The 6,367-nt window shown below is 37.1% G+C and overlaps 1 pseudogene; it reads left to right on the forward strand.

Annotated features, from left to right (window-relative positions):
- Positions 1-562: 562 nt before the first annotated feature.
- Positions 563-1,020, forward strand: LOC143403928 (small ribosomal subunit protein eS12 pseudogene; annotated as a pseudogene).
- Positions 1,021-6,367: the final 5,347 nt, after the last annotated feature.

Consider the following 6,367-nt stretch of genomic DNA (forward strand, 5'->3'; position numbering starts at 1 on the left):
ATTATCACCTTTTGGGATGGGATTATCACTTTTCTGGGATGGGCTATCTCCAAATCTGTTGGGGCTGTTTCCTGGGCTCCATTAACATTTCTTTGAGGTGGACTTTGGCCTAGGGCCTTTAAGGGACTTCATTAACATTCCATGAGTTGTCCTGTGTTTTCCCTGAGTCATTCCCAGCATGGCCTCCATTTTAGATTTCACTCGATATTAGACCCGATTTACCTAACTACACTGACTAACTAATTTTAAATCTGGCTTCAGTATGAACTGATTTATAAGATCATTGTAAATTATGGTGTTATTATTTCATAACCTTTTGCTTTGAACTCTTTGTGACTTGGTAGAGTAATGGGCCACTGTAATAATTCTTTCTTATATATGTTATGAAATCAACAGTAGTGAACAGTGATATCGCTTCTTCAAAAATCTAGGCAAGATGAACTATTTCTCTTTTTTTCCAGGTCCCGCATGCTACATTCCTCCCAACTAAGTATTCTCAACATGACCATTAAATTTGGGAAGATAATTATAGTGTTTAGAAGTGGAACGATTTTGATGGTGGCTCGGGTTTGTTCAAGATTCAGCTTCATCGGTAATCCACCGCCATGGCCGAGGAAGGCATTGCTGCTGGAGGTGTAATGGACGTCAACACTGCTTTACAAGAGGTGCTGAAGACCGCCCTCATCCATGATGGCCTTGCACGTGGAATTCACGAAGCTGCCAAAGCCTTAGACAAGCGCCAGGCCCATCTCTGTGTACTTGCATCCAACTGTAATGAGCCTATGTATGTCAAATTGGTGGAGGCCCTTTGTGCTGAACACCAAATCAATCTAATTAAGGTTGATGACAACAAGAAACTAGGAGAATGGGTAGGCCTCTGTAAAATTGACCGAGAGGGCAAGCCCCGTAAAGTAGTTGGTTGCAGTTGTGTAGTTGTTAAGGATTATGGCAAAGAATCTCAGGCCAAGGATGTCATCAAAGAGTACTTCAAATGCAAGAAATGAGCAAATAAAATTTTCGTTCACACACACACACACCAAAAAGAGACTTTCTACGGCAAAACAACAAAGAAATTCAGAGCATTTGTATTGCTGGTATTGTCTAAGTTACTGAGTTGAGAAAAATTGACATCTGCCAATCAGATATGGATAATTTACACATACTTATCACCTAGAAGTCACTCTTTTTCAGGGTCAGTGGTTATTAACAGCAAAGAAAGATACTGAAAATCTTATTTAACTTGGCTTCATTTTAATTGCCCAACAAACTTGAATCATTTGTCTCCTAAATAATTTTATATTTTTTGCACTAAAAGTTCATTTTAGTCTATTACTCACTTAAAGGGAGTAATTATATTAATTATATTTTCATTATTTTATGGTATCATTAATGATCAGAGATATTTGTATAGCAATGATGTATTCTTCAAAATTATAGCTTACATAAGTTTTAGATACATATTATAGTATTTCATACAATATGCAACAATCTATTTAAAATTCAATTACAATATATAACAATCTAATAGAGAACACTACAGAATATTATTTCTATGAGTTTATTCATAGCATGTTGAGGTCTGTAAAGGGTAAAGGATATTTGTTTGTAAGTGTGCTATACTTTTAACCCAAGTTATTGATTAAAGTGAAATCAAGAAATGACAGTAATCTCTTACATAATACACTTCCCAGAATAAGAAAGAAGATCAGCAAATTAGTCTTCCTAACCCCCAGTAAATTTTAGACAAGATTGATTTCATCTAAAATTTTCAGCGGCAAGATTTTTCATAGAAGTTCAATTACAATATTGTCATTTTCTTGTACTGCATATTATATTTACAAAATGAATACTATGAATATTTCAAGTACAACATAAGCAGTAATATAATTTATATTCAATATTATATTTTACTTGCAAACTGTCAGGCATTTTCAGAACAGCTATGAAATATATCTTATGAATATCTTTGTATTATTTAAAGTTTATGGTGAAAATGAATGATGTTTATTTGATTATATTTTAGTGCTAAGATTAATGAATATTAAACCAAAAATGTTATGCATGAGAGAATCAAATCCAGAAAAACTTCAGTTCTTACACCTTACTGCCTGGAAAAGCAGAAACTGTTGACTTCAGATCAAAACATGGATTTTTAAATACCACATTTATTTTGCATCGATTTATTTATTTTAACTTTAATAGTTCTAAAAGCTGCTAGAGTCTAGATGTAACATATTTTCCTTAGCCAAACTTCCTTGTTTTATAGTGGGTACAAAGAGAATGAGAATGAAAACTGAGATGAAAAAACAATAACATTCATCTTGTAAGATTCATAAGGTCAAATTCAGAAGCATTTTTTATGTTGTGTTTCTTATTTGTTAAAATAATTCATGCATATGGTAGAAAACTTGGAATTACAGAAAAAAAAATGGAGGTAAAAAAATAAATAAATAAAACCAAAAAAACCCATGATCGTTCAATTTAAACCAGCAATAAATCTGAATTATGTACTTACCTTGGAGTATCAGGATATCATATGGTCTTTTCAAACTTAGAATTTTTGGTAATATATTCATGAATATAAACAATTATATCAATCAATTAAAAATGTAATGTAAACAATGCTCCATGCAAAAATAACTTCAAGGAGCTGAGGAATCTGGGTGACAAATTATAGGATTTGTGTATGGCACATTGATAAGCAAAGATGCATAGATGAAGAAAGGACAATTTCATTTTAGCAAGGCAGTAAACTCAAAGAAAGAGAGATGCTGTACAAAAAGGCAAAGTGAAGTGAAATCTAATTTGCTATGGATCTGAGAATTAGGCTTGCCTCAGTGAAACCTTGTAACTGGTGGCCTTCCTACCCACAGCTTCCAGGCCAGGACCTTAGCCCTAGTCTTCAGGCCAGTCTCTGCAACCCCCCTTCTGAAAAACCAGCCTCTATCTCAGAGCAAAGCCTGTCCAAGGAAGGGACATGACCTTTGTCCTTGGAAAAACCCACAGAGCACTCCTAGGCACATTCCCACCCTGCTAAGTTGTTTATCTACAGGAGAGATCTGCTGCGCCAGGTGTCCCTGACTCAGTCAGGCTAGGTGGGGACCCATAGCAGCCCTCTAGCAGCCACCAATCAGCATGAGACAGGGAAATACCTGGGATGCCAGATGACCTTCCCAGCAGTTTATGGTGTTGGGAAACCATGTAGTTTAGCATGTACACCCCTCTTGGCTTAAACCAATCAGTTCAAACGAATACCCCCTTTGTACTGACCAATCACCCCTAGACAGCTTGTTCCCGCCAGTGAATGTGCTAATCATGTTTTAGAGTTGTTATTTGATTTTCCCGAGGTGTGTGATGATTTGCTAAAAGAGGCTATGATGTATGTGAAGTCACTGCCCTCTCCAAAGAATGTATAAAACTGCTGCAAATCCTAGGTTCGGGGCCTCTCAGCATCACCAGTTGCTGTGTGTGCATGCAGAGGACCGAGCTAGCTCGCAATAAACACCTCTTTGCTGCTTACATCGATCTTGGGTCTCTGGTGGTCTTTGGGGGTCCTGAATTCGAGCATAACAGTTCCAGCAGAACCAGGGATTAGGCCTAACCAGCAGACACTAGAGGCGAGCTGTTGTCCATGGACCCAGCCTCCATCCCACCATAGTGCCCGGGCAATCCTCAGCGTGCATCAGTCTATTCTCAATAGACCTAGGCTCAAAGCCAGATCAAGGCCCCAAGTTCCAAGCCAGCCCCTATAGACCACTTTTATAAAATTGACAAAACCTTAGTGAGATTAAGGAAAAGATAGATAAGATTAAATTACATAAAATTACAAAACAAAGAGAAGAAATTATAATTGACACTAAGAGAAATACAAAGTATGAAAAAACTACAAATAAGTATACCAAGAAATTTGATAATATAAAAGAAACATCTGTAAGGGTCCGGCAAAATGTCGGAGGAAGAGACCACCAAGAGACAGCTCATGCAATTGCAGAAGGGGATTTATTGGGGATCCATTCCATTCCAGCGCCCTGGGGCTCCTGGCTCACTCAAGAAGGGAGAGCAGCCAAGAGCTCCGAGCAGAGGTCAAGTTTAAGTACACTTTTTGGGGAGGACGGAGGCTTTGCATACATCAGGACAAATCATCATGAGGCACGAGAAAATCAAACAACAACTCTTAAACTTGATTAGTACATTCATTGGCGGGAACAGATCGGGCAGGGTGATTGGTCACTCCTAAGTGGGGTACACATTCAAACTGATTGGTTCGGGCCCTGTATGCCTATGTGACAAGCTGCACAGGGCCCTAGGCTATTAATCAGCTAAATGGCCAGTAGGGCGTTGTCTTAACTGCCTCAGGAATTTCAGGTTCTGGGTGTAGCAGAGGAACTTAACAATACCTGGTCCTTTACACTTTAACTTCAATTTCTTTTACTCTTACAATACAACGTAGAAATTATGAAGAATCGGAAAATCTGAACAGACCAGATATTGAGTAAACAAATTGTATCAGGAATAAAAAAACCTCCCAAGAAAGAAAAGATGAGAATCGAATAGCTTTACTGATCAATCCCACCAACTACTTAAGGAATTAACCTAAATCCTTTTCAAATTCTTCTGAAAATTTGAAGCAGAGGGAATATTGCTTAACTAATTAAAATTGCAGGATATAAAAATCAACACACAAACAATAAACAATATTTCCATACTCTGATAATGAAATATTCAAAAAAGAAATATAGACCATTACTTTTATAATATCATAAATTAAAAATACTTTATATATATATATATATATATAAACAAAGAGCTGAAAGATCCTCAACATGGAAAAATAAATAAATAGAGAATGAAGAAAAAACACAGAAAAAGATAACAATAAAATTTTAATGAAAATAAATACAGAAATTGAGAAGTCACAAATAAATGGGAAGGTATTCTGAGTTCAAGAATTAGAATATTAATTAAAGTGTCCATATACTCAACCCAACTACAGATTCAATGAAATCACAATCATAATTTGAAAGGCATTTTTTTTCCTCAGAAAGAGGAAACCATTCTAAAGTTCATATGGAACCACAAAAGACTCTGAGTCACACTAGGTGATTTCAAAATATCCTACAAGTCTCTCACAATCAATAGAACCTGACACTTACATTAAAACACACATGTTGCCCAATGGAACAGAATTTAATATCCAGAAATAAATTTATTCATTTATGGTCAATTAATTTTCAAAAGGAGTGCCAATAACATACAGAGAGAAAAAAATAGATTCTTCAATAAATATGCTGGGAAAACTGCATCAACATGCAAAGGAATAAAATTGGACCCTTATCTCATAGTATATAGAAAACAAGTTTACAATGGATTGAAGACTGATCTGAAGCTGTAAAAGAAAAAAAAAAAAAAAACCTAAGAAGGAGATTTATATATGACATGGATGAATATGTGGGAAATTATGCTAAAGTGAAGTGAATGTAGAAAGCCAAATATCACATAATCTTGTTTCCATGTGGACTCTGAAAGGTGTTGAATATAGAAGTGTTATGCTCGAATTCGGGACCTCCAAAGACCACCAGAGACCCAAGATTGATGTAAGCAGCAAAGAGGTGTTTATTTCGAGCTGGCTCGGTCCTCCACTCACACACAGCAACTGGTGATGCTGAGAGGCCCCGAGCCCAGGGTTTGTAGCAGTTTTATACATTCTTTGGAGAGGGCAGGGACTTCACATACATCATAGCAAATCATCACACACCGTGGGAAAATCAAATAACAACTCTAAAACATGATTAGCACATTCACTGGCAGGAACAAGTTGGGTAGGGGTGATTGGTCAGTACAAAAGGGGTATTCATTTGAACTGATTGGTTTAAGCCAAGAGGGGTGTACATGCTGAACTACATGGTTTCCCAACTTGTTATCAACCACCATAAACTGCTGGGAGGGTTATCTGGCATCCCAGGTATTTCCCTGTCTCATGCTGATTGGTGGCTGCTAGGGGACTGCTATGGATCCCCATCTAGCCTGACTGAGTCAGGGACACCTGGCGCAGCAGATCTCTCCTGTAGATAAACAACTTAGCAGGGTGGGAATGTGCCTAGGAGTGTTCTGTGGGTTTTTCCAAGGACAAAGGCATGTCCCTTCCTTAGACAGGCTTTGCTCTAAGATAGAGGCTGGTTTTTCAGAAGCAAAGAGAATGATTATTACCATGAGCTAGAACAGAGGTGGGGATGGAGAGATACTGTTCAGATGATACAAGGTTAGCACATTTCTGTTAGGATGAATATGTGCTGGAGATCTATTCCACATCATAGTGACTATAATTAATAATTTTTGTATACTTAAAACAAAATTGCTACAAGCTTAG

This window comes from Callospermophilus lateralis, chromosome 7 (assembly GCF_048772815.1).
Source record: "Callospermophilus lateralis isolate mCalLat2 chromosome 7, mCalLat2.hap1, whole genome shotgun sequence".
NCBI classification, from domain to species: domain Eukaryota; kingdom Metazoa; phylum Chordata; class Mammalia; order Rodentia; family Sciuridae; genus Callospermophilus; species Callospermophilus lateralis.